Source organism: Channa argus, unplaced genomic scaffold (assembly GCF_033026475.1).
Source record: "Channa argus isolate prfri unplaced genomic scaffold, Channa argus male v1.0 Contig067, whole genome shotgun sequence".
NCBI classification, from domain to species: domain Eukaryota; kingdom Metazoa; phylum Chordata; class Actinopteri; order Anabantiformes; family Channidae; genus Channa; species Channa argus.
In genome coordinates, this window is record NW_027125286.1 from 1 (window position 1) to 26229 (window position 26229).

Sequence of the window (26229 nt, forward strand, 5' to 3'; positions counted from 1 at the left end):
TCGTCGTTCAATTTCAGTTTTGACTATCTGTTGAGGAGTCCCTTTCCTGCATTGCATTCCCTATTCTTGGTGCACGCGATATGGCAAACAGCATGTCGAAAAAGGGTTATGCGAGACTACTGAAGAAAGTTAAGAACCAATTTCTAAACAGCCTTTGTTTGGACAAGCCGACCACGACCACGATAAATAGCTGCACTTGCAGCAGCAGCCCTAGGATGTCAATTACAAGAGCTTCAATCTCCTCTCCACACTGCACTGGCATAGCGTTGGACCGATCAGCCTCTACATATGAGCATGGTCCCCATTAAGCTGAGAAAGTACCTATTGTGCACTAGGAGGTTTGAAAGCCCCTTAGAGTCGACCTTGCATGATGATGTGTCGCTTTGTGGTTAGATGCTACCCTCTGAAAGTGCCACTCTACGTGGCCAGTTTCTGTAGTGTAGTGGTTATCACATTCGCCTAACACGCGAAAGGTCCCTGGTTCGAAACCAGGCAGAAACACTGTTGCTGTCCATTATTATCTGCACAGTCAGCCTGGTTGGAGTGTCTTGTAAAAGGGGTTGTCTCAGTTCTAACAATGAGAAAGGCAACACTTTTGGTTTTAGTACTACAAAGTTCCATAAAGATCTTGTCATCCCAAAGCCCCTTAGGAGTAATCTTCCGCGACTGTTTTATTCACTTTGCTGGGAAGCTACGCTCTTAAGAAGTTTGTCAAGGTGGCCGGTTTCTGTGGTGTAGCGGTTATCACGTTCGCCTCACACGCGAAAGGTCCCTGGTTCGAAACCAGGCAGAAACACTCTTGTTGTTATTTTAAGATGACATGCACACTCAAGCTGTGTCAGTGGGTTGACTAAGTTCTTACGAATGCTTGCTCAGTAAAACAACCTGAAATCACAGAATGGCACAAATAGACAAAAGAGACAAAAAAACAAAAGATTACGCCAGGGTAGTCGCTGAATAAAGGCTGTGTGTCTTTGACAGAGCGGACGATAAAGTCAAGTCAAGTCAAGTGGCTTTTATTGTCATTTCTATTATACACAGTGGTACACAGTACACAGTAGAAACGAGATAACGTTCCTCCAGAACCAAGGTGCTACAAAACAACACAAGCTATGTAAAGTGCATCGAGTTCAACCTAGTGCAAACAGTGCAGATGAAAAACAGTAATGACAGACAGTGTAGATGGACAACACAAAATAACACAGGACAGGACACAAAACCTAAGACAGTGCCGACCAGTAAACCTATTGTATACTATTTTACAGTACAGTACAGTCAAGTGTGCCAAAGGTGCAAAAAAAGCAGCATGTAAACAGTATACTGCATTTGAATGTCCGGCATGTATAAAGTGCAATTGCAGTGGAATGATTACTGGCTAAAGTTGCAATAGTCGTCGTTCAATTTCAGTGTTGACTATCTGTTGAGGAGTCCCTTTCCTGCATTGCATGCCCTATTCTTGGTGCACGCGATATGGCAAACAGCATGTCGAAAAAGGGTTATGCGAGACTACTGAAGAAAGTTAAGAACCAATTTCTAAACAGCCTTAGTTTGGACAAGCCGACCACATACTATTAATCGAAATTGAGACTTTTTCCCATGATAAATAGCTGCGCTTGCAGAAGAAGCCCTAGGATGTCAATTACAAGAGCTTCAATCTCCTCTCCACACTGCACTGGCATAGCGTTGGACCGATCAGCCTCTACATATGAGCATGGTCCCCATTAAGCTGAGAAAGTACCTATTGTGCACTAGGAGGTTTGAAAGCCCCTTAGAGTCGACCTTGCATGATGATGTGTCGCTTTGTGGTTAGATGCTACCCTCTGAAAGTGACGCCCTGCGTGGCCAGGTTCTGTAGTGTAGTGGTTATCACATTCGCCTAACATGCGAACGGTCCCTGGTTCGAAACCAGGCAGAAACACTGTTGCTGTCCATTATTATCTGCACAGTCAGCCTGGTTAGAGTGTCTTGTAAAAGGTGTTGTCTCAGTTCTAACAATGAGAAAGGCAACACTTTTGGTTTTAGTACTACAAGGTTCCATAAAGATCTTCTCATCCCAAAGCCCCTTAGGAGTAATCTTCCGTGACTGTTTTATTCACTTTGCTGGGAAGCTACGCTCTGAAGAAGTTTGTCAAAGTGGCCGGTTTCTGTGGTGTAGCGGTTATCACGTTCGCCTCACACGCGAAAGGTCCCTGGTTCGAAACCAGGCAGAAACACTCTTGTTGTTATTTTAAGATGACATGCACACTCAAGCTGTGTCAGTGGGTTGACTAAGTTCTTACGAATGCTTGCTCAGTAAAACAACCTGAAATCACAGAATGGCACAAATAGACAAAAGAGACAAAAAAACAAAAGATTACGCCAGGGTAGTCGCTGAATAAAGGCTGTGTGTCTTTGACAGAGCGGACGATTAAGTCAAGTCAAGTCAAGTGGCTTTTATTGTCATTTCTATTATACACAGTGGTACACAGTAGAAACGAGATAACGTTCCTCCAGAACCAAGGTGCTACAAAACAACACAAGCTATGTAAAGTGCATCGAGTTCAACCTAGTGCAAACAGTGCAGATGAAAAACAGTAATGACAGACAGTGTAGATGGACAACACAAAATAACACAGGACAGGACACAAAACCTAAGACAGTGCCGACCAGTAAACCTATTGTATACTATTTTACAGTACAGTACAGTCAAGTGTGCCAAAGGTGCAAAAAAAGCAGCATGTAAACAGTATACTGCATTTGAATGTCCGGCATGTATAAAGTGCAATTGCAGTGGAATGATTACTGGCTAAAGTTGCAATAGTCGTCGTTCAATTTCAGTGTTGACTATCTGTTGAGGAGTCCCTTTCCTGCATTGCATGCCCTATTCTTGGTGCACGCGATATGGCAAACAGCATGTCGAAAAAGGGTTATGCGAGACTACTGAAGAAAGTTAAGAACCAATTTCTAAACAGCCTTAGTTTGGACAAGCCGACCACATACTATTAATCGAAATTGAGACTTTCTCCCATGATAAATAGCTGCGCTTGCAGAAGCAGCCCTAGGATGTCAATTACAAGAGCTTCAATCTCCTCTCCACACTGCACTGGCATAGCGTTGGACCGATCAGCCTCTACATATGAGCATGGTCCCCATTAAGCTGAGAAAGTACCTAATGTGCACTAGGAGGTTTGAAAGCCCCTTAGAGTCGACCTTGCATGATGATGTGTCGCTTTGTGGTTAGATGCTAGCCTCTGGAATTGACACCCTACGTGGCCAGTTTCTGTAGTGTAGTGGTTATCACATTCGCCTAACACGCGAAAGGTCCCTGGTTTGAAACCAGGCAGAAACACTGTTGCTGTCAGTGCACAGTCAGCCTGGTTGGAGTGTCTTGTAAAAGGGGTTGTCTCAGTTCTAACAATGAGAAAGGCAACACTTCTGGTTTTAGTACTACAAAGTTCCATAAAGATATTCTCATCCCAAAGCCCCTTAGCAGTAATCTTCCGCGACTGTTTTATTCACTTTGCTGGGAAGCTACGCTCTGAAGAAGTTTGTGAAAGTGGCCGGTTTCTGTGGTGTAGCGGTTATCACGTTGGCCTCACACGCGAAAGGTCCCTGGTTCAAAACCAGGCAGAAACACTATTGTTGTTATTTTAAGATGACATGCACACTCAAGCTGTGTCAGTGGGTTGACTAAGTTCTTACGAATGCTTGCTCAGTAAAACAACCTGAAATCACAGAATGGCACAAATAGACAAAAGAGACAAAAAAACAAAAGATTACGCCAGGGTAGTCGCTGAATAAAGGCTGTGTGTCTTTGACAGAGCGGACGATTAAGTCAAGTCAAGTCAAGTCAAGTCAAGTGGCTTTTATTGTCATTTCTACTATACACAGTGGTACACAGTACACAGTAGAAACGAGATAACGTTCCTCCAGAACCAAGGTGCTACAAAACAACACAAACTATGTAAAGTGCATCGAGTTCAACCTAGTGTAAACAGTGCAGATGAAAAACAGTACAGACAGACAGTGTAGACGGACAACACAAAATAACACAGGACAGGACAAAAAACCTAAGATAGTGCCGACCAGTAAACTTATTGTATACTATTTTACAGTACAGTACAGTCAAGTGTGCCAAAGGTACAAAAAAAGCAGCATGTAAACAGTATAGTGCATTTGAATGTCCGGCATGTATACAGTTCAATTGCAGTGGAATGATTACTGGCTAAAGTTGCAATAGTCGTCGTTCAATTTCAGTTTTGACTATCTGTTGAGGAGTCCCTTTCCTGCATTGCATTCCCTATTCTTGGTGCACGCGATATGGCAAACAGCATGTCGAAAAAGGGTTATGCGAGACTACTGAAGAAAGTTAAGAACCAATTTCTAAACAGCCTTTGTTTGGACAAGCCGACCACGACCACGATAAATAGCTGCACTTGCAGCAGCAGCCCTAGGATGTCAATTACAAGAGCTTCAATCTCCTCTCCACACTGCACTGGCATAGCGTTGGACCGATCAGCCTCTACATATGAGCATGGTCCCCATTAAGCTGAGAAAGTACCTATTGTGCACTAGGAGGTTTGAAAGCCCCTTAGAGTCGACCTTGCATGATGATGTGTCGCTTTGTGGTTAGATGCTACCCTCTGAAAGTGCCACTCTACGTGGCCAGTTTCTGTAGTGTAGTGGTTATCACATTCGCCTAACACGCGAAAGGTCCCTGGTTCGAAACCAGGCAGAAACACTGTTGCTGTCCATTATTATCTGCACAGTCAGCCTGGTTGGAGTGTCTTGTAAAAGGGGTTGTCTCAGTTCTAACAATGAGAAAGGCAACACTTTTGGTTTTAGTACTACAAAGTTCCATAAAGATCTTGTCATCCCAAAGCCCCTTAGGAGTAATCTTCCGCGACTGTTTTATTCACTTTGCTGGGAAGCTACGCTCTTAAGAAGTTTGTCAAGGTGGCTGGTTTCTGTGGTGTAGCGGTTATCACGTTCGCCTCACACGCGAAAGGTCCCTGGTTCGAAACCAGGCAGAAACACTCTTGTTGTTATTTTAAGATGACATGCACACTCAAGCTGTGTCAGTGGGTTGACTAAGTTCTTACGAATGCTTGCTCAGTAAAACAACCTGAAATCACAGAATGGCACAAATAGACAAAAGAGACAAAAAAACAAAAGATTACGCCAGGGTAGTCGCTGAATAAAGGCTGTGTGTCTTTGACAGAGCGGACGATAAAGTCAAGTCAAGTCAAGTGGCTTTTATTGTCATTTCTATTATACACAGTGGTACACAGTACACAGTAGAAACGAGATAACGTTCCTCCAGAACCAAGGTGCTACAAAACAACACAAGCTATGTAAAGTGCATCGAGTTCAACCTAGTGCAAACAGTGCAGATGAAAAACAGTAATGACAGACAGTGTAGATGGACAACACAAAATAACACAGGACAGGACACAAAACCTAAGACAGTGCCGACCAGTAAACCTATTGTATACTATTTTACAGTACAGTACAGTCAAGTGTGCCAAAGGTGCAAAAAAAGCAGCATGTAAACAGTATACTGCATTTGAATGTCCGGCATGTATAAAGTGCAATTGCAGTGGAATGATTACTGGCTAAAGTTGCAATAGTCGTCGTTCAATTTCAGTGTTGACTATCTGTTGAGGAGTCCCTTTCCTGCATTGCATGCCCTATTCTTGGTGCACGCGATATGGCAAACAGCATGTCGAAAAAGGGTTATGCGAGACTACTGAAGAAAGTTAAGAACCAATTTCTAAACAGCCTTAGTTTGGACAAGCCGACCACATACTATTAATCGAAATTGAGACTTTTTCCCATGATAAATAGCTGCGCTTGCAGAAGAAGCCCTAGGATGTCAATTACAAGAGCTTCAATCTCCTCTCCACACTGCACTGGCATAGCGTTGGACCGATCAGCCTCTACATATGAGCATGGTCCCCATTAAGCTGAGAAAGTACCTATTGTGCACTAGGAGGTTTGAAAGCCCCTTAGAGTCGACCTTGCATGATGATGTGTCGCTTTGTGGTTAGATGCTACCCTCTGAAAGTGACGCCCTGCGTGGCCAGGTTCTGTAGTGTAGTGGTTATCACATTCGCCTAACATGCGAACGGTCCCTGGTTCGAAACCAGGCAGAAACACTGTTGCTGTCCATTATTATCTGCACAGTCAGCCTGGTTAGAGTGTCTTGTAAAAGGTGTTGTCTCAGTTCTAACAATGAGAAAGGCAACACTTTTGGTTTTAGTACTACAAAGTTCCATAAAGATCTTCTCATCCCAAAGCCCCTTAGGAGTAATCTTCCGTGACTGTTTTATTCACTTTGCTGGGAAGCTACGCTCTGAAGAAGTTTGTCAAAGTGGCCGGTTTCTGTGGTGTAGCGGTTATCACGTTCGCCTCACACGCGAAAGGTCCCTGGTTCGAAACCAGGCAGAAACACTCTTGTTGTTATTTTAAGATGACATGCACACTCAAGCTGTGTCAGTGGGTTGACTAAGTTCTTACGAATGCTTGCTCAGTAAAACAACCTGAAATCACAGAATGGCACAAATAGACAAAAGAGACAAAAAAACAAAAGATTACGCCAGGGTAGTCGCTGAATAAAGGCTGTGTGTCTTTGACAGAGCGGACGATTAAGTCAAGTCAAGTCAAGTGGCTTTTATTGTCATTTCTATTATACACAGTGGTACACAGTAGAAACGAGATAACGTTCCTCCAGAACCAAGGTGCTACAAAACAACACAAGCTATGTAAAGTGCATCGAGTTCAACCTAGTGCAAACAGTGCAGATGAAAAACAGTAATGACAGACAGTGTAGATGGACAACACAAAATAACACAGGACAGGACACAAAACCTAAGACAGTGCCGACCAGTAAACCTATTGTATACTATTTTACAGTACAGTACAGTCAAGTGTGCCAAAGGTGCAAAAAAAGCAGCATGTAAACAGTATACTGCATTTGAATGTCCGGCATGTATAAAGTGCAATTGCAGTGGAATGATTACTGGCTAAAGTTGCAATAGTCGTCGTTCAATTTCAGTGTTGACTATCTGTTGAGGAGTCCCTTTCCTGCATTGCATGCCCTATTCTTGGTGCACGCGATATGGCAAACAGCATGTCGAAAAAGGGTTATGCGAGACTACTGAAGAAAGTTAAGAACCAATTTCTAAACAGCCTTAGTTTGGACAAGCCGACCACATACTATTAATCGAAATTGAGACTTTCTCCCATGATAAATAGCTGCGCTTGCAGAAGCAGCCCTAGGATGTCAATTACAAGAGCTTCAATCTCCTCTCCACACTGCACTGGCATAGCGTTGGACCGATCAGCCTCTACATATGAGCATGGTCCCCATTAAGCTGAGAAAGTACCTAATGTGCACTAGGAGGTATGAAAGCCCCTTAGAGTCGACCTTGCATGATGATGTGTCGCTTTGTGGTTAGATGCTAGCCTCTGGAATTGACACCCTACGTGGCCAGTTTCTGTAGTGTAGTGGTTATCACATTCGCCTAACACGCGAAAGGTCCCTGGTTCGAAACCAGGCAGAAACACTGTTGCTGTCAGTGCACAGTCAGCCTGGTTGGAGTGTCTTGTAAAAGGGGTTGTCTCAGTTCTAACAATGAGAAAGGCAACACTTCTGGTTTTAGTACTACAAAGTTCCATAAAGATATTCTCATCCCAAAGCCCCTTAGGAGTAATCTTCCGTGACTGTTTTATTCACTTTGTTGGGAAGCTACGCTCTGAAGAAGTTTGTCAAAGTGGCCGGTTTCTGTGGTGTAGCGGTTATCACGTTCGCCTCACACGCGAAAGGTCCCTGGTTCGAAACCAGGCAGAAACACTCTTGTTGTTATTTTAAGATGACATGCACACTCAAGCTGTGTCAGTGGGTTGACTAAGTTCTTACGAATGCTTGCTCAGTAAAACAACCTGAAATCACAGAATGGCACAAATAGACAAAAGAGACAAAAAAACAAAAGATTACGCCAGGGTAGTCGCTGAATAAAGGCTGTGTGTCTTTGACAGAGCGGACGATTAAGTCAAGTCAAGTCAAGTGGCTTTTATTGTCATTTCTACTATACACAGTGGTACACAGTACACAGTAGAAACGAGATAACGTTCCTCCAGAACCAAGGTGCTACAAAACAACACAAGCTATGTAAAGTGCATCGAGTTCAACCTAGTGCAAACAGTGCAGATGAAAAACAGTAATGACAGACAGTGTAGATGGACAACACAAAATAACACAGGACAGGACACAAAACCTAAGACAGTGCCGACCAGTAAACCTATTGTGTACTATTTTACAGTACAGTACAGTCAAGTGTGCCAAAGGTGCAAAAAAAGCAGCATGTAAACAGTATACTGCATTTGAATGTCCGGCATGTATAAAGTGCAATTGCAGTGGAATGATTACTGGCTAAAGTTGCAATAGTCGTCGTTCAATTTCAGTGTTGACTATCTGTAGAGGAGTCGCTTTCCTGCATTGCATGCCCTATTCTTTGTTGGAGTTTGTTATATTTTCTATTATATTCTATATTATATTCTTTGTGTTGTTATCATTATGTGAAGAGTGGTAGGTCACAGGACTCACATGGTCAACTTGGTGTGATGTATGTATTCTACGCTACATTCTTTCTTAATTTAGTTTACCCTTGGGACAGAGCAGGAGGTGCATCCTGTTCTGTGAATCTTCTAGTTTAGGACCTGTAGAGCAGGACATACATCATGTGTCCACATTCCTTCTTGGGTGAGAATATCTGGTTGTTCAGTAACCAGATGGTTTGACTTAAAGAAAAGTAATGTATGCATGAAATGTCCAATCACGTGAAGGCATACCCTTCTCTGTTCTGTCCTGTTTACAATAAAAAGAGCTTGCAAGGAGATACTCTTTGGAGTGGCTGTGTTCGGGTGAGTGCAACTGTCACTGAGACCCGCCGGCTCCCCTTGCAGCAAGTAAAAGACAAAGTCGACTTCTGTGTTTATTTCACTGTTGTAGAACTGTACTTTCTGGTGTAATCAGCGCTGTTGTGGTTATTAGAACCCAACATTCTTGGTGCACGCGATATGGCAAACAGCATGTCGAAAAAGGGTTATGCGAGACTACTGAAGAAAGTTAAGAACCAATTTCTAAACAGCCTTAGCTTGGACAAGCCGACCACATACTATTAATCGAAATTGAGACTTTCTCCCATGATAAATAGCTGCGCTTGCAGAAGCAGCCCTAGGATGTCAATTACAAGAGCTTCAATCTCCTCTCCACACTGCACTGGCATAGCGTTGGACCGATCAGCCTCTACATATGAGCATGGTCCCCATTAAGCTGAGAAAGTACCTAATGTGCACTAGGAGGTTTGAAAGCCCCTTAGAGTCGACCTTGCATGATGATGTGTCGCTTTGTGGTTAGATGCTACCCTCTGGAATTGACACCCTACGTGGCCAGTTTCTGTAGTGTAGTGGTTATCACATTCGCCTAACACGCGAAAGGTCCCTGGTTCGAAACCAGGCAGAAACACTGTTGCTGTCAGTGCACAGTCAGCCTGGTTAGAGTGTCTTGTAAAAGGGGTTGTCTCAGTTCTAACAATGCGAAAGGCAACACTTTTGGTTTTAGTACTACAAAGTTCCATAAAGATCTTGTCATCCCAAAGCCCCTTAGAAGTAATCTTTCGCGACTGTTTTATTCACTTTGCTGGGAAGCTACGCTCTGAAGAAGTTTTTTAAAGTGGCTGGTTTCTGTGGTGTAGCGGTTATCACGTTTGCCTCACACGCGAAAGGTCCCTGGTTCGAAACCAGGCAGAAACACTGTTGCTGTCAGTGCACAGTCAGCCTGGTTGGAGTGTCTTGTAAAAGGGGTTGTCTCAGTTCTAACAATGCGAAAGGCAACACTTTTGGTTTTAGTACTACAAAGTTCCATAAAGATCTTGTCATCCCAAAGCCCCTTAGAAGTAATCTTCCGCGACTGTTTTATTCACTTTGCTGGGAAGCTACGCTCTGAAGAAGTTTGTCAAAGTGGCAGGTTTCTGTGGTGTAGCGGTTATCACGTTCGCCTCACACGCGAAAGGTCCCTGGTTCGAAACCAGGCAGAAACGCTATTGTTGTTATTTTAAGATGACATGCACACTCAAGCTGTGTCAGTGGGTTGACTAATTTCTTACGAATGCTTGCTCAGTAAAACAACCTGAAATCACAGAATGGCACAAATAGACAAAAGAGACAAAAAAACAAAAGATTATGCCAGGGTAGTCGCTGAATAAAGGCTGTGTGTCTTTGACAGAGCGTACGATTAAGTCAAGTCAAGTCAAGTCAAGTCAAGTGGCTTTTATTGTCATTTCTACTATACACAGTGGTACACAGTACACAGTAGAAACGAGATAACGTTCCTCCAGAACCAAGGTGCTACAAAACAACACAAACTATGTAAAGTGCATCGAGTTCAACCTAGTGTAAACAGTGCAGATGAAAAACAGTACAGACAGACAGTGTAGACGGACAACACAAAATAACACAGGACAGGACAAAAAACCTAAGATAGTGCCGACCAGTAAACCTATTGTATACTATTTTACAGTACAGTACAGTCAAGTGTGCCAAAGGTACAAAAAAAGCAGCATGTAAACAGTATAGTGCATTTGAATGTCCGGCATGTATACAGTGCAATTGCAGTGGAATGATTACTGGCTAAAGTTGCAATAGTCGTCGTTCAATTTCAGTTTTGACTATCTGTTGAGGAGTCCCTTTCTTGCATTGCATTCCCTATTCTTGGTGCACGCGATATGGCAAACAGCATGTCGAAAAAGGGTTATGCGAGACTACTGAAGAAAGTTAAGAACCAATTTCTAAACAGCCTTAGTTTGGACAAGCCGACCACATACTATTAATCGAAATTGAGACTTTCTCCCATGATAAATAGCTGCGCTTGCAGAAGCAGCCCTAGGATGTCAATTACAAGAGCTTCAATCTCCTCTCCACACTGCACTGGCATAGCGTTGGACCGATCAGCCTCTACATATGAGCATGGTCCCCATTAAGCTGAGAAAGTACCTAATGTGCACTAGGAGGTTTGAAAGCCCCTTAGAGTCGACCTTGCATGATGATGTGTCGCTTTGTGGTTAGATGCTACCCTCTGGAATTGACACCCTACGTGGCCAGTTTCTGTAGTGTAGTGGTTATCACATTCGCCTAACACGCGAAAGGTCCCTGGTTCGAAACCAGGCAGAAACACTGTTGCTCTCAGTGCACAGTCAGCCTGGTTAGAGTGTCTTGTAAAAGGGGTTGTCTCAGTTCTAACAATGCGAAAGGCAACACTTTTGGTTTTAGTACTACAAAGTTCCATAAAGATCTTGTCATCCCAAAGCCCCTTAGAAGTAATCTTTCGCGACTGTTTTATTCACTTTGCTGGGAAGCTACGCTCTGAAGAAGTTTGTCAAAGTGGCTGGTTTCTGTGGTGTAGCGGTTATCACGTTTGCCTCACACGCGAAAGGTCCCTGGTTCGAAACCAGGCAGAAACACTGTTGCTGTCAGTGCACAGTCAGCCTGGTTGGAGTGTCTTGTAAAAGGGGTTGTCTCAGTTCTAACAATGCGAAAGGCAACACTTTTGGTTTTAGTACTACAAAGTTCCATAAAGATCTTGTCATCCCAAAGCCCCTTAGAAGTAATCTTCCGCGACTGTTTTATTCACTTTGCTGGGAAGCTACGCTCTGAAGAAGTTTGTCAAAGTGGCCGGTTTCTGTGGTGTAGCGGTTATCACGTTCGCCTCACACGCGAAAGGTCCCTGGTTCGAAACCAGGCAGAAACACTATTGTTGTTATTTTAAGATGACATGCACACTCAAGCTGTGTCAGTGGGTTGACTAATTTCTTACGAATGCTTGCTCAGTAAAACAACCTGAAATCACAGAATGGCACAAATAGACAAAAGAGACAAAAAAACAAAAGATTATGCCAGGGTAGTCGCTGAATAAAGGCTGTGTGTCTTTGACAGAGCGTACGATTAAGTCAAGTCAAGTCAAGTCAAGTCAAGTGGCTTTTATTGTCATTTCTACTATACACAGTGGTACACAGTACACAGTAGAAACGAGATAACGTTCCTCCAGAACCAAGGTGCTACAAAACAACACAAACTATGTAAAGTGCATCGAGTTCAACCTAGTGTAAACAGTGCAGATGAAAAACAGTACAGACAGACAGTGTAGACGGACAACACAAAATAACACAGGACAGGACAAAAAACCTAAGATAGTGCCGACCAGTAAACCTATTGTATACTATTTTACAGTACAGTACAGTCAAGTGTGCCAAAGGTACAAAAAAAGCAGCATGTAAACAGTATAGTGCATTTGAATGTCCGGCATGTATACAGTGCAATTGCAGTGGAATGATTACTGGCTAAAGTTGCAATAGTCGTCGTTCAATTTCAGTTTTGACTATCTGTTGAGGAGTCCCTTTCTTGCATTGCATTCCCTATTCTTGGTGCACGCGATATGGCAAACAGCATGTCGAAAAAGGGTTATGCGAGACTACTGAAGAAAGTTAAGAACCAATTTCTAAACAGCCTTAGTTTGGACAAGCCGACCACATACTATTAATCGAAATTGAGAATTTCTCCCATGATAAATAGCTGCACTTGCAGCAGCAGCCCTAGGATGTCAATTACAAGAGCTTCAATCTCCTCTCCACACTGCACTGGCATAGCGTTGGACCGATCAGCCTCTACATATGAGCATGGTCCCCATTAAGCTGAGAAAGTACCTATTGTGCACTAGGAGGTTTGAAAGCCCCTTAGAGTCGACCTTGCATGATGATGTGTCGCTTTGTGGTTAGATGCTACCCTCTGGAATTGACACCCTACGTGGCCAGTTTCTGTAGTGTAGTGGTTATCACATTCGCCTAACACGCGAAAGGTCCCTGGTTCGAAACCAGGCAGAAACACTGTTGCTGTCAGTGCACAGTCAGCCTGGTTGGAGTGTCTTGTAAAAGGGGTTGTCTCAGTTCTAACAATGCGAAAGGCAACACTTTTGGTTTTAGTACTACAAAGTTCCATAAAGATCTTGTCATCCCAAAGCCCCTTTGAAGTAATCTTCCGCGACTGTTTTATTCACTTTGCTGGGAAGCTACGCTCTGAAGAAGTTTGTCAAAGTGGCCGGTTTCTGTGGTGTAGCGGTTATCACGTTTGCCTCACACGCGAAAGGTCCCTGGTTCGAAACCAGGCAGAAACACTCTTGTTGTTATTTTAAGATGACATGCACACTCAAGCTGTGTCAGTGGGTTGACTAAGTTCTTACGAATGCTTGCTCAGTAAAACAACCTGAAATCACAGAATGGCACAAATAGACAAAAGAGACAAAAAAACAAAAGATTACGCCAGGGTAGTCGCTGAATAAAGGCTGTGTGTCTTTGACAGAGCGGACGATTCAGTCAAGTCAAGTCAAGTCAAGTCAAGTGGCTTTTATTGTCATTTTTTTATTATTATCTGCACAGTCAGCCTGGTTGGAGTGTCTTGTAAAAGGGGTTGTCTCAGTTCTAACAATGAGAAAGGCAACACTTTTGGTTTTAGTACTACAAAGTTCCATAAAGATCTTCTCATCCCAAAGCCCCTTAGGAGTAATCTTCCGTGACTGTTTTATTTACTTTGCTGGGAAGCTACGCTCTGAAGAAGTTTGTCAAAGTGGCCGGTTTCTGTGGTGTAGCGGTTATCACGTCGCCTCACACGCGAAAGGTCCCAGGTTCGAAACCAGGCAGAAACACTCTTGTTGTTATTTTAAGATGACATGCACACTCAAGCTGTGTCAGTGGGTTGACTAAGTTCTTACGAATGCTTGCTCAGTAAAACAACCTGAAATCACAGAATGGCACAAATAGACAAAAGAGACAAAAAAACAAAAGATTACGCCAGGGTAGTCGCTGAATAAAGGCTGTGTGTCTTTGACAGAGCGGACGATTAAGTCAAGTCAAGTCAAGTGGCTTTTATTGTCATTTCTACTATACACAGTGGTACACAGTACACAGTAGAAACGAGATAACGTTCCTCCAGAACCAAGGTGCTACAAAACAACACAAGCTATGTAAAGTGCATCGAGTTCAACCTAGTGCAAACAGTGCAGATGAAAAACAGTAATGACAGACAGTGTAGATGGACAACACAAAATAACACAGGACAGGACACAAAACCTAAGACAGTGCCGACCAGTAAACCTATTGTGTACTATTTTACAGTACAGTACAGTCAAGTGTGCCAAAGGTGCAAAAAAAGCAGCATGTAAACAGTATACTGCATTTGAATGTCCGGCATGTATAAAGTGCAATTGCAGTGGAATGATTACTGGCTAAAGTTGCAATAGTCGTCGTTCAATTTCAGTGTTGACTATCTGTAGAGGAGTCGCTTTCCTGCATTGCATGCCCTATTCTTTGTTGGAGTTTGTTATATTTTCTATTATATTCTATATTATATTTTTTGTGTTGTTATCATTATGTGAAGAGTGGTAGGTCACAGGACTCACATGGTCAACTTGGTGTGATGTATGTATTCTACGCTACATTCTTTCTTAATTTAGTTTACCCTTGGGACAGAGCAGGAGGTGCATCCTGTTCTGTGAATCTTCTAGTTTAGGACCTGTAGAGCAGGACATACATCATGTGTCCACATTCCTTCTTGGGTGAGAATATCTGGTTGTTCAGTAACCAGATGGTTTGACTTAAAGAAAAGTAATGTATGCATGAAATGTCCAATCACGTGAAGGCATACCCTTCTCTGTTCTGTCCTGTTTACAATAAAAAGAGCTTGCAAGGAGATACTCTTTGGAGTGGCTGTGTTCGGGTGAGTGCAACTGTCACTGAGACCCGCCGGCTCCCCTTGCAGCAAGTAAAAGACAAAGTCGACTTCTGTGTTTATTTCACTGTTGTAGAACTGTACTTTCTGGTGTAATCAGCGCTGTTGTGGTTATTAGAACCCAACATTATTTGGTCCTTCGAGCCGGATTCCAAGAGACGACAGTCATCGAGGAAGGAGAACGACGCACCGAAGTCGGTCGACCGCCGGACGTCTAGGAACGCCCGTTAAAAGACCCAGGACGTGAATTCGTGGCTGGGCCGGTGTTTTTACTAGTCCAATCCTCCCTCGTTGAGTGTCGGCCAACGGAATCCCGGAAGACAGTTCCAGTGAAATTACACGGTGAGTGATCAGTGTGACTCTTGAAAATTATAAATTAGGTTAATCTCCGCCTAAAGAGAGAGGAATTGAAAAATAAAATAAAATAGGTTAATCTCCGCCTAAAGAGAGAGGAAAATAGGTTAATCTCCGCCTAAAGAGAGAGGAAAAAAGGGTTAATCTCTGCCGAAAGAGAGGGGAATTGAAAAATAAAATAAAAAAAGGGTTAATCTCTGCCGAAAGAGAGAGGAATTGAAAAATAAAATAAAAAAGGTTAATCTCTGCCGAAAGAGAGAGGAATTGAAAAATAAAATAAAAAAGGTTAATCTCTGCCGAAAGAGAGAGGAAGTGAAAAATAGAACCTAAAATAAAATAGGTTTAAATAGTCGAAGAAAAAAAAATAAATAAAAATAAAGCGCGCATAGAGTATGAATGAAATGCATATGTGAATGTGTGTGTGACTGCCACTTGTGTGGACCTCACCTCAGAAGGAAACCTAACGGTGTCAACAGGATTCTTGAGGTTGATGGTAAACACAAAGAAGTGGATTTGGAATAGGTCCGGATAAGGCGTTTTGCCTGAACGGACGAAAGGTTGTCATAATGGGGAACGGAAAAAGTAAGCCTGCCTATGAGGGGGATGCAAAATATATGGATAAATTCAAACCAGGCAGCACTAGTTATTTACCACGATGGGGTAAGAAACATCAGTTTAATGGTAAATTAATTGTTGCAAATTGTCAAACTTTAGTAGAAAAGCTAAAAATTGAAATATGCACTGCACGCGCGAAAGATAAAGACCGGTTGGAGAAAGAATTAAATTGTGCACAGCTGTGGTTAGACCAGACAAATGAAAAGAGAAAAAGGGGGAAAACGAGGGCCAGGAAGAGGAAGTGCATGGGGAGGAGCAAATAGAGATCAGAAAGATGAAGGTTGTTGGAACTGTGGTAATTTTGGACACATTGCGCGAGACTGTAGATACAGACGGCAAATTAGAAACTATCGGCCGCCCTCACACAACCCAAATAATCCATTCTACAAATCTTCAGAATGACTAGAAACGGGAAAATGTCTAAACAAAACTGAAGAGATGATAGATCTAGCAGAAGTTTTATTAAACCGACATGTAGGTAAACAGAGCCCGAATAGATTGTTGAGTGTCCAAGGTAAAAATGTAACCTTTTTGTGTGATTCTGGAGCAGATAAGACGGTGTTGAGAGAATCAGTACCGGGACTTAAAGCTTCCAATCAGATTATATATGTTAAATCAGCTAATGGACTAGTAAATCAACATCACATATCCAAACCAATATGGTTCAAAGATCAAAACACTGGAGAGTCAATTCAAGCTTCTGTTGTCATTTGTCCAGACTGTCCTGTTAATCTCTTAGGGAGAGATCTTCTTTCCAAGTTAAAAATCTCTATAGTCCCCACAACGTTAGGCATGATTGCCTTAGGGAAAGGAGAAGCAGTAGACACATTAGCAATGCAAGGGACAGGAGAACCATACTATTATTGGACTCTAGATTTACCAACACCCGATCCCACTAAGACAGGACAACAGTTGTTAGAAAAACTTAGCCAACAGCAGGAAGGAGAGTTTTTAACCATGAAACCAGAAGACATGCATGTCACATTGAAATATAAAAGTACACCAGGCCCAGATCCATCCTATGACAAGGAGGTGCAGAAATTAGGCCCACAGCGTATAACCTTGAAGTCAATTTACACTGATGGGAAAGGGAGAGCAGGATGCACTGTGCATTTCTCACCGCAAGCCTTTAAGCTGTTTAATGTGCAGTATTCCACACCCCACTTGTCTCTTACTACACCTGTAGGGACAGACTGGGAGGAGATTGGCCCATTTATGATGAAAGCCACCCATATTGCACAGTGGAAAAAGTTATCAAACGGGTGGGAAACGTGTGCATTAACAGGCACAGTGTTTAAAAAAACCTTAGGATGGGTAATAACAGCATCGCCACATACTCATCTAGATGACCCAAACTTTCAAGATGCTGAATGATACACAATTCAAGCTAAAGACAACCCTGATCTTGCAGAAGTCCCAGACACATTTTGGTCAAAAGGCAAAACCGATGTAGGCCTCATGACCACAGCATCACCTGTAACCATTAAACCAAAATCAGATTACAGGCCTAGAGTACGACAATACCCACTGAAGCCTGATGCTGAAGAGGGAATTAAACCAGTGATCAGAGACATGATTGAGGCAGGGATAATAGTTGAGTCACCTCAAGCTCAATGTAACACTCCTATATTTCCCGTGCGAAAGGCAGACACAGATATTTGGAGGATGGTACAAGACCTAAGAGCAGTAAATCAGGCAATTGAAAGCCGTGCACCTTGTGTACCAGACCCACATACTCTGTTGAATCAGTTAAAACCTGATAAGAAATGGTTCACAGTAGTAGATTTGAGTAATGCATTTTTCTCTATTCCTTTAGTAAAAGAATCACAGGGATGGTTTGGTTTCACCTATCAGGGGAAGAAATACACGTACACTAGGTTACCGCAAGGGTTCTGTGATAGCCCTACAATTTTTTCAGCTGAAATACAAAATTGCCTGTCTGATTTTCCAATACCAAAACATAGTCAAGTATTGGTATATGTAGATGACATTTTAATCGCCTCTGACACTCCAGAAAACAATAAACTCACTTCAATAGCACTGTTTAAACATCTAGCTAAAACAGGAAATAAAGCATCTTTGTCAAAACTACAATGGGTAAAACAAAAAGTTAAATTCCTTGGTCATGATCTCTGTGGGGAAGGGCGAAGCATAACCTATGACAGGAAACATGCCATCCTCACAGCCCCAAAACCAGAAACAAAACAACACATGATGCAATTCTTAGGATTGTGTAATTATTGCAGACTGTGGATCCCAAATTATGCCCAAAAGACACAGCCAATGCTGGACATAATATATACTAACCCTATGGCAATGACTCAGAAGGTAGTATGGACACCTGAGGGTGAAGGAGCGTTGACAGAATTAAAGCAAGCACTAACTGGAGCTACTGTGCTAAGCTTACCGAATTACAGCAAGCCTTTTGTGCAAACTGTTGATTGCAAAGGCAATTTTATGACCTCCATGCTTGCACAAAATACCGGAGGCAAATTGAAACCTGTAGCTTATTACTCCAAACGTCTTGATCCTGTAGCAAGTGCACTACCTCATTGTGTTAGAGCAGTGTGTGCAGCAGCTCAAGCAGTACACTGCTCATCTGAAGTTGTGTTATTCCATCCATTGACCCTCCTTGTACCACATGCTGTAGACATTTTGCTGACACAAACAAAAATGACTTTCTTATCACCAGCAAGACATTTATCTGTTCTGTCTACTTTGATGTCACAACCTCACATAACTGTTAAAAGATGCAATATCCTGAACTCTTCTTCACTCATTCCTACTGAAGAAGATGGCAACACACATAGCTGTATAGAACTAACTGAAGAACAATGTAAGCCTAGACAAGACTTACAAGACTTCCCTTTGCAGACAGGAGAGACATGGTTTGTTGACGGTTCATGTTCAAAGACAAATACAGGCCAAACTCAGACAGGATTTGCTGTAGTGACAGATAATAACATTGTGCATGCAGGAAAATTACCATCACATTTGTCAGCTCAAGCAGCTGAAATTATTGCACTTATTGAGGCATGCAAAGCTGCTAGTGGAAAGTGTGTAACTATTTATACTGACAGTCAATACGCCTTTTCCACATTACACTATTTTGCTGCACAGTGGTCACGTAGGGGTATGACAACCTCCACGGGCAAACCAGTGGAACATGCTCCTTTGTTAATAAAGTTACTGGATGCAGTGTTGCTACCAAAAAGAATAGCGGTGTGCAAATGCTCAGCGCACACAAGAAACACAGACCTTGTAACAAAAGGAAATGCTTTTGCAGATAAAATAGCTAAAGAGGCGGCTACAGGACTGCATGGCACATACATACTGACACACATTGACAACAGCACAGTGGAAGAACCAATCTCCACTGATGTTTTGAGAGACATGCAAAAACATTCACCTGACAAAGAGAAACAAATGTGGTTGAAACAAGGGGCTACTATTCATAATGACACCTACTACATTAACAACAAGCCCATCCTTCCTAAAAACCTTTTTAAAACAGCAGCTATTTTGAGCCATGGGCCTTGCCATGTCTCAACAGGAGGGATGATAAGAATGTTAGAGCAGCATTTCCATGCATATGGATTTAATATTTATTCAAAAAACTTTTGTAGAGCCTGTCTTACATGTTGTAAGCACAATGCTCAGGGGAATGATAGACCAAAGAGAGGGAAATTCCCACAAGCAGAACATCCATTTCAGTTTCTGCACATGGATTTTATTGAATTAAATAAATGCAACAACTATAAGTACTGTTTAGTGTTAATTTGTCCATTTTCTAAATGGGTAGAGATATTGCCAAGTAAAAATGCGGATGCATTGACCGTAGCTAAAGCTCTGTGCAAATGTATCATACCTGATCATGGCAAACCACAAAGACTGTACAGTGATAATGGTCCTCACTTTGTGAATGAGGTGGTCAAAAGAATAGCAGACAATCTTGGAATAGAATTAAAAAACCACTGCTCATACCATCCACAAAGTGCAGGGTTAGTGGAAAGAACAAACGGCACTGTAAAGCTAAGGTTAAGAAAAACCATGGAGCAGACAGGGAGAACGTGGGTTGAATGCATTGATCTTGTTAAATTGTATATGAGAATTATACCAACAGAGAATGGTCTAACTCCATTTGAGATTATTTATGGTCGACCATTTAAATTACCTGTATTTATTGATGATGACACAAAAGCTGAGGCAGAACATACTTTAGCAGATTGGATGCTTAAGTTACTAAGAAGTAAAGAAGTCATGAGTGCAAATAATCTGCCAGATAATGTGGTATCCTTGCAGGACAGCCAAATTGAACCTGGAGATCTGGTGCTGATTAAAGTCATCAAAAGGAAGTGCTGGTCCAACCCTCGCTGGGAGGGACCCTACAAAGTCATCCTGTCCACACCAACTGCTGTGAAGATTGAGGAGAGAGCCACCTGGATACATCGTAGCCATTGTAAGAGAGTGACCTCACTGGCCTGCGTCGAGTAGCAGTGGCAGTCGGGCTACAAAGGGTGGGAGGAAACTCCTGGTCTCAAACCGGTGAAGAAATCATCTGATCTGCGCTCACTAATCATGGCCATGTGGTGGAAACTCATTCTGGCTACATTCCTAGCAGGTACACTCTTAGTATTTTCCCAGCAGGAGCAGAAACAGAGACGATCGAAGAGATGGACACACATACACACAGATGACTGGGACTGGATCAACACTGACTCAAAACATCCATGGGAAGCGATGTTCCAGATGAGTTTAAACACCGATCAGAGGGGGGAAGATTTATTCTCACATTATTTCCACATGTAGGAGTGGCAAAAAATGCGTTGAGACTAGAAACTGTTGATTACCGATTTCAAGTGTTTGTGAACCAATCTGTTAAAATTGATGAAGGTCAAAACAGGGAAATAGATGCCTTAAGACTCATGAGCCTTCAGAATAGGATGGTATTGGACCTCCTGACTGCTTCTGAAGGAGGAGTCTGTGTGAAATTAGGAACAGCTTGTTGTACATACATACCTGATGAAGTAAACACAAACATTTCAGATGCTATGAATGTGTTGAAGGATTTACAAAAGGTAATGTCCCAAGACCATATTCAGCAGAACCAAATTGGTTGTCATGGTTTCTGTCTGGGTCTTGGTGGCAAATGTTGTTAAAATTTTTAACTCCATTTTTCATTATGTTACTTGTATTTTTCCTATTCTTTGCTTGTATTGTGCCTTGTTTAAGATCTATGGTGTCTAAGATGCTTAATCAGACTTTTTCTGTTTATGTGCTGTTACAAAGAATGGGTATTGAAGAATCAAACTTCAATGAATCACAATAACTAGATAAAGCTGGTTAAAAGGATGTGTGATATGTGATAACTATGTTATGGAAAATGACACTGGTACTGAAAATAGGAAACTAAGTGGTACTCATGTAGAAAATAACATAACAGTTTTCACATACTGATAAACAGGAGGGAATGTTGGAGTTTGTTATATTTTCTATTATATTCTATATTATATTCTTTGTGTTGTTATCATTATGTGAAGAGTGGTAGGTCACAGGACTCACATGGTCAACTTGGTGTGATGTATGTATTCTACGCTACATTCTTTCTTAATTTAGTTTACCCTTGGGACAGAGCAGGAGGTGCATCCTGTTCTGTGAATCTTCTAGTTTAGGACCTGTAGAGCAGGACATACATCATGTGTCCACATTCCTTCTTGGGTGAGAATATCTGGTTGTTCAGTAACCAGATGGTTTGACTTAAAGAAAAGTAATGTATGCATGAAATGTCCAATCACGTGAAGGCATACCCTTCTCTGTTCTGTCCTGTTTACAATAAAAAGAGCTTGCAAGGAGATACTCTTTGGAGTGGCTGTGTTCGGGTGAGTGCAACTGTCACTGAGACCCGCCGGCTCCCCTTGCAGCAAGTAAAAGACAAAGTCGACTTCTGTGTTTATTTCACTGTTGTAGAACTGTACTTTCTGGTGTAATCAGCGCTGTTGTGGTTATTAGAACCCAACATTTTTGGTGCACGCGATATGGCAAACAGCATGTCGAAAAAGGGTTATGCGAGACTACTGAAGAAAGTTAAGAACCAATTTCTAAACAGCCTTAGTTTGGACAAGCCGACCACATACTATTAATCGAAATTGAGACTTTCTCCCATGATAAATAGCTGCGCTTGCAGAAGCAGCCCTAGGATGTCAATTACAAGAGCTTCAATCTCCTCTCCACACTGCACTGGCATAGCGTTGGACCGATCAGCCTCTACATATGAGCATGGTCCCCATTAAGCTGAGAAAGTACCTAATGTGCACTAGGAGGTTTGAAAGCCCCTTAGAGTCGACCTTGCATGATGATGTGTCGCTTTGTGGTTAGATGCTACCCTCTGGAATTGACACCCTACGTGGCCAGTTTCTGTAGTGTAGTGGTTATCACATTCGCCTAACACGCGAAAGGTCCCTGGTTCGAAACCAGGCAGAAACACTGTTGCTGTCCATTATTATCTGCACAGTCAGCCTGGTTGGAGTGTCTTGTAAAAGGGGTTGTCTCAGTTCTAACAATGAGAAAGGCAACACTTTTGGTTTTAGTACTACAAAGTTCCATAAAGATCTTGTCATCCCAAAGCCCCTTAGGAGTAATCTTCCGCGACTGTTTTATTCACTTTGCTGGGAAGCTACGCTCTGAAGAAGTTTGTCAAAGTGGCCGGTTTCTGTGGTGTAGCGGTTATCACGTTCGCCTCACACGCGAAAGGTCCCTGGTTCGAAACCAGGCAGAAACACTGTTGTTGTTATTTTAAGATGACATGCACACTCAAGCTGTGTCAGTGGGTTGACTAAGTTCTTACGAATGCTTGCTCAGTAAAACAACCTGAAATCACAGAATGGCACAAATAGACAAAAGAGACAAAAAAACAAAAGATTACGCCAGGGTAGTCGCTGAATAAAGGCTGTGTGTCTTTGACAGAGCGTACGATTAAGTCAAGTCAAGTGGCTTTTATTGTCATTTCTACTATACACAGTGGTACACAGTACACAGTAGAAACGAGATAACGTTCCTCCAGAACCAAGGTGCTACAAAACAACACAAACTATGTAAAGTGCATCGAGTTCAACCTAGTGTAAACAGTGCAGATGAAAAACAGTACAGACAGACAGTGTAGACGGACAACACAAAATAACACAGGACAGGACAAAAAACCTAAGATAGTGCCGACCAGTAAACCTATTGTATACTATTTTACAGTACAGTACAGTCAAGTGTGCCAAAGGTACAAAAAAAAGCAGCATGTAAACAGTATAGTGCATTTGAATGTCCGGCATGTATACAGTGCAATTGCAGTGGAATGATTACTGGCTAAAGTTGCAATACTCGTCGTTCAATTTCAGTTTTGACTATCTGTTGAGGAGTCCCTTTCCTGCATTGCATTCTCTATTCTTGGTGCACGCGATATGGCAAACAGCATGTCGAAAAAGGGTTATGCGAGACTACTGAAGAAAGTTAAGAAATGTAACCGCAAGGGGGCACAAGCCAGTGTCTTCTTGTGCCAGTCCCAAGTCTGGATAAATGCAGAGGGTTGTGGCAGGAAGGGCATCCGACGTAAAACACATGCCAAATCAAACATGCGAATCGTGACAAAGGCTTCCATACCGGATCGGTCGGGGCCCGGGTCAACAACGACCGCCACCGGTGCTGTTGACCTACAGGGTACCGGTGGAAATTGGACTACTGTTGGTCGAAGACGAAGAAGAAGAGGAGGAAGGTGTGTTCGTAGGCAGAGAGAGAAGAGGAAAGCTAAGAATGTAGGACTGACAGTAGGGACTTTGAATGTTGGTACTATGACAGGGAAGGCTAGGGAGTTGATCGACATGATGCAGAGAAGGAAGGTGGACATACTGTGTGTCCAGGAGACCAGGTGGAAAGGTAGCAAGGCTAGAAGCTTAGGAGCAGGGTTCAAGTTGTTTTACCATGGGTCAGATAGGAAGAGAAATGGAGTAGGAGTTATATTGAAAGAGGATTTTGTGAGGAATGTTCTAGAGGTGAAAAGAGTATCAGACAGGTTGATGAGCCTGAAGCTGGAAGTTGAAGGGGTGATGTTCAATGTTGTGAGTGGTTATGCCCCACAGGTAGGATGTGAGTTAGAAGAGAAGGAGAAATTCTGGAGTGAGTTAGATGAAGTGATGCAGAGCATCCCCAGAGGTGAGAGAGTTGTCATTGGTGCAGATTTCAATGGGCATGTAGGTGAAGGGAACAGAGGTGATGAGACTGTTATGGGCAGGTTTGGTGTTCAGGACAGGAACGCAGAAGGTCAGATGGTGGTTGACTTTGCAAAGAGAATGGAAATGGCTGTAGTAAACACTTTCTTTCAGAAGAGGCAGGAACATAGGGTGACGTACAAGAGCGGAGGGAGAAGCACTCAGGTAGACTACATCTTATGTAGACGTTGTAATCTGAAAGAGATCAGTGACTGTAAAGCATTGGTAGGGGAGAGTGTAGCCAGACAACACAGGATGGTGGTGTGCAAAATGATGCTGGTGGTGAGGAAGATAAGGAGGATTAAGGCAGAGCAGAGGACGAAGTGGTGGAAGTTGAAAAAGGAAGAATGTCGTTTAGTTTTCAGGGAGGAGCTGAGACAGACTCTGGGTGGTTTGGAGGTGCTTCCAGATGACTGGACTACTACAGCTAATTTGATCAGGGAGACAGGTAGGAGGGTACTCGGTGTGTCATCTGGAAAGAGGAAAGCGGACAAGGAGACTTGGTGGTGGAACGAGGCAGTTCAGGAGTGTATACAGAGAAAGAGGTTAGCTAAGAAGAAGTGGGACACTGAGAGGACTGAAGAGAGTAGACAGGAGTACAGGGAGATACAGCGTAAGGTGAAGATAGAGGTGGCAAAGGCCAAACAAAGAGCATATGAGGACTTGTATGCTAGGTTGGACACTAAAGAGGGAGAGGTGGATTTGTACAGGTTGGCCAGACAAAGAGATAGAGATGGAAAGGATGTGCAGCAGGTTAGGGTGATTAAAGATAAGGATGGAAATGTATTGACAGGTGCCAGTAGTGTGATGGGAAGATGGAAGGAGTACTTTGAAGAGTTGATGAACGAGGAAAATGAAAGGGAACGAAGAGTAGAAGAGGTGACTGTTGTGAAGCAGGAAGTAGCAAAGATTAGTAAGAGTGAAGTGAGGAGGACATTGAAGAGGATGAAGAGTGGAAAGGTAGTTGGTCCTGATGACATACCTGTGGAGGTATGGAAGTGTCTAGGAGAGGTGGCAGTAGAGTTTTTGACTAGTTTGTTTAACAAGATCTTGGAGAGTGAGAGGATGCCAGAGGACTGGAGGAAAAGTGTACTGGTACCAATTTTTAAGAACAAGGGAGATGCGCAGAGCTGTGGCAACTACAGAGGAATAAAGCTGATGAGTCACACAATGAAGTTGTGGGAAAGAGTAGTGGAAGCTCGGCTAAGGGCAGAGGTGAACATTTGTGAGCAGCAATATGGTTTCATGCCTAGAAAGAGTACAACAGATGCAGTATTTGCTTTGAGGACGCTGATGGAGAAGTACAGAGAGGGTCATAGGGAGTTGCATTGTGTCTTCGTAGATTTAGAAAAAGCGTATGACAGGGTGCCGAGAGAGGAGCTGTGGTATTGTATGAGGACGTCTGGAGTGGCAGAGAAGTATGTTAGAGTGGTGCAGGACATGTATGAGAGCTGTAAGACAGTGGTGAGGTGTGCTGTAGGTGTGACAGAGGAGTTCAAGGTGGAGGTGGGTCTGCATCAAGGATCGGCTTTGAGCCCCTTCTTGTTTGCTCTGGTGATGGACAGACTGACAGATGAGGTTAGACAAGAATCTCCCTGGACTATGATGTTTGCAGATGACATTGTTATTTGTAGTGAGAGCAGGGAGCAGGTGGAGGAAAATCTAGAGAAGTGGAGGTCTGCTCTGGAAAACAGAGGAATGAAGCTTAGCCGCAGCAAGACAGAATACATGTGTGTGAATGAGAGGGACCCAGGTGGAACGGTGAGGTTACAGGGAGCAGAGGTGAAGAAGGTGCAGGACTTTAAGTATTTAGGGTCAACGGTTCAGAGCAACGGTGAGTGTGGAAAAGAGGTGAAGAGGCGAGTGCAGGCAGGTTGGAACGGGTGGAGAAAAGTGTCAGGTGTGTTGTGTGATAAAAGAGTATCAGCGAGAATGAAAGGAAAGGTGTTCAAGACGGTGGTGAGACCAGCAATGTTGTTCGGCTTAGAGACTGTTGCACTGAAGAAAAGACAGGAGGCAGAGCTGGAGGTTGCAGAGCTTAAGATGTTGAGGTTCTCTTTGGGAGTGACGAGGATGGACAGGATCAGGAATGAGTACATCAGAGGGACAGCTCATGTTAGATGTTTTGGAGATAAAGTCAGAGAGGCCAGATTGAGGTGGTTTGGACATGTTCAGAGGAGAAACTGTGAAT

General features: G+C 42.9%; 1 long non-coding RNA gene and 22 other non-coding genes across 23 annotated transcripts; all 23 read left to right on the top strand.

The window, feature by feature from the left end:
* Positions 1 to 428: 428 nt before the first annotated feature.
* trnav-aac (transfer RNA valine (anticodon AAC)) lies at positions 429 to 501 on the top strand. Its single transcript has one exon. It is a non-coding gene; the product is annotated as a tRNA-Val (tRNA).
* Positions 502 to 723: 222 nt separating this feature from the next.
* trnav-cac (transfer RNA valine (anticodon CAC)) lies at positions 724 to 796 on the top strand. Its single transcript has one exon. It is a non-coding gene; the product is annotated as a tRNA-Val (tRNA).
* Positions 797 to 1845: 1049 nt separating this feature from the next.
* Positions 1846 to 1918, top strand: trnav-aac (transfer RNA valine (anticodon AAC)). The gene has a single exon. It is a non-coding gene; the product is annotated as a tRNA-Val (tRNA).
* Positions 1919 to 2140: 222 nt separating this feature from the next.
* On the top strand, positions 2141 to 2213 carry trnav-cac (transfer RNA valine (anticodon CAC)). Its single transcript has one exon. It is a non-coding gene; the product is annotated as a tRNA-Val (tRNA).
* A 1042-nt stretch (positions 2214 to 3255) lies between these two features.
* On the top strand, positions 3256 to 3328 carry trnav-aac (transfer RNA valine (anticodon AAC)). Its single transcript has one exon. It is a non-coding gene; the product is annotated as a tRNA-Val (tRNA).
* Positions 3329 to 3542: 214 nt separating this feature from the next.
* Positions 3543 to 3615, top strand: trnav-cac (transfer RNA valine (anticodon CAC)). Its single transcript has one exon. It is a non-coding gene; the product is annotated as a tRNA-Val (tRNA).
* A 1032-nt stretch (positions 3616 to 4647) lies between these two features.
* Positions 4648 to 4720, top strand: trnav-aac (transfer RNA valine (anticodon AAC)). Its single transcript has one exon. It is a non-coding gene; the product is annotated as a tRNA-Val (tRNA).
* Positions 4721 to 4942: 222 nt separating this feature from the next.
* Positions 4943 to 5015, top strand: trnav-cac (transfer RNA valine (anticodon CAC)). Its single transcript has one exon. It is a non-coding gene; the product is annotated as a tRNA-Val (tRNA).
* A 1049-nt stretch (positions 5016 to 6064) lies between these two features.
* On the top strand, positions 6065 to 6137 carry trnav-aac (transfer RNA valine (anticodon AAC)). Its single transcript has one exon. It is a non-coding gene; the product is annotated as a tRNA-Val (tRNA).
* A 222-nt stretch (positions 6138 to 6359) lies between these two features.
* On the top strand, positions 6360 to 6432 carry trnav-cac (transfer RNA valine (anticodon CAC)). Its single transcript has one exon. It is a non-coding gene; the product is annotated as a tRNA-Val (tRNA).
* Positions 6433 to 7474: 1042 nt separating this feature from the next.
* Positions 7475 to 7547, top strand: trnav-aac (transfer RNA valine (anticodon AAC)). The gene has a single exon. It is a non-coding gene; the product is annotated as a tRNA-Val (tRNA).
* A 214-nt stretch (positions 7548 to 7761) lies between these two features.
* On the top strand, positions 7762 to 7834 carry trnav-cac (transfer RNA valine (anticodon CAC)). The gene has a single exon. It is a non-coding gene; the product is annotated as a tRNA-Val (tRNA).
* Positions 7835 to 9435: 1601 nt separating this feature from the next.
* Positions 9436 to 9508, top strand: trnav-aac (transfer RNA valine (anticodon AAC)). The gene has a single exon. It is a non-coding gene; the product is annotated as a tRNA-Val (tRNA).
* Positions 9509 to 9722: 214 nt separating this feature from the next.
* Positions 9723 to 9795, top strand: trnav-cac (transfer RNA valine (anticodon CAC)). The gene has a single exon. It is a non-coding gene; the product is annotated as a tRNA-Val (tRNA).
* Positions 9796 to 10009: 214 nt separating this feature from the next.
* trnav-cac (transfer RNA valine (anticodon CAC)) lies at positions 10010 to 10082 on the top strand. The gene has a single exon. It is a non-coding gene; the product is annotated as a tRNA-Val (tRNA).
* Positions 10083 to 11141: 1059 nt separating this feature from the next.
* Positions 11142 to 11214, top strand: trnav-aac (transfer RNA valine (anticodon AAC)). The gene has a single exon. It is a non-coding gene; the product is annotated as a tRNA-Val (tRNA).
* Positions 11215 to 11428: 214 nt separating this feature from the next.
* trnav-cac (transfer RNA valine (anticodon CAC)) lies at positions 11429 to 11501 on the top strand. The gene has a single exon. It is a non-coding gene; the product is annotated as a tRNA-Val (tRNA).
* A 214-nt stretch (positions 11502 to 11715) lies between these two features.
* On the top strand, positions 11716 to 11788 carry trnav-cac (transfer RNA valine (anticodon CAC)). The gene has a single exon. It is a non-coding gene; the product is annotated as a tRNA-Val (tRNA).
* Positions 11789 to 12847: 1059 nt separating this feature from the next.
* Positions 12848 to 12920, top strand: trnav-aac (transfer RNA valine (anticodon AAC)). The gene has a single exon. It is a non-coding gene; the product is annotated as a tRNA-Val (tRNA).
* A 214-nt stretch (positions 12921 to 13134) lies between these two features.
* trnav-cac (transfer RNA valine (anticodon CAC)) lies at positions 13135 to 13207 on the top strand. Its single transcript has one exon. It is a non-coding gene; the product is annotated as a tRNA-Val (tRNA).
* A 1237-nt stretch (positions 13208 to 14444) lies between these two features.
* Positions 14445 to 19297, top strand: LOC137120219 (uncharacterized). Its single transcript, XR_010913720.1, has 2 exons — positions 14445 to 15197; positions 15246 to 19297. It is a non-coding gene; the product is annotated as an uncharacterized lncRNA (long non-coding RNA).
* A 2899-nt stretch (positions 19298 to 22196) lies between these two features.
* trnav-aac (transfer RNA valine (anticodon AAC)) lies at positions 22197 to 22269 on the top strand. The gene has a single exon. It is a non-coding gene; the product is annotated as a tRNA-Val (tRNA).
* Positions 22270 to 22491: 222 nt separating this feature from the next.
* trnav-cac (transfer RNA valine (anticodon CAC)) lies at positions 22492 to 22564 on the top strand. The gene has a single exon. It is a non-coding gene; the product is annotated as a tRNA-Val (tRNA).
* Positions 22565 to 26229: the final 3665 nt, after the last annotated feature.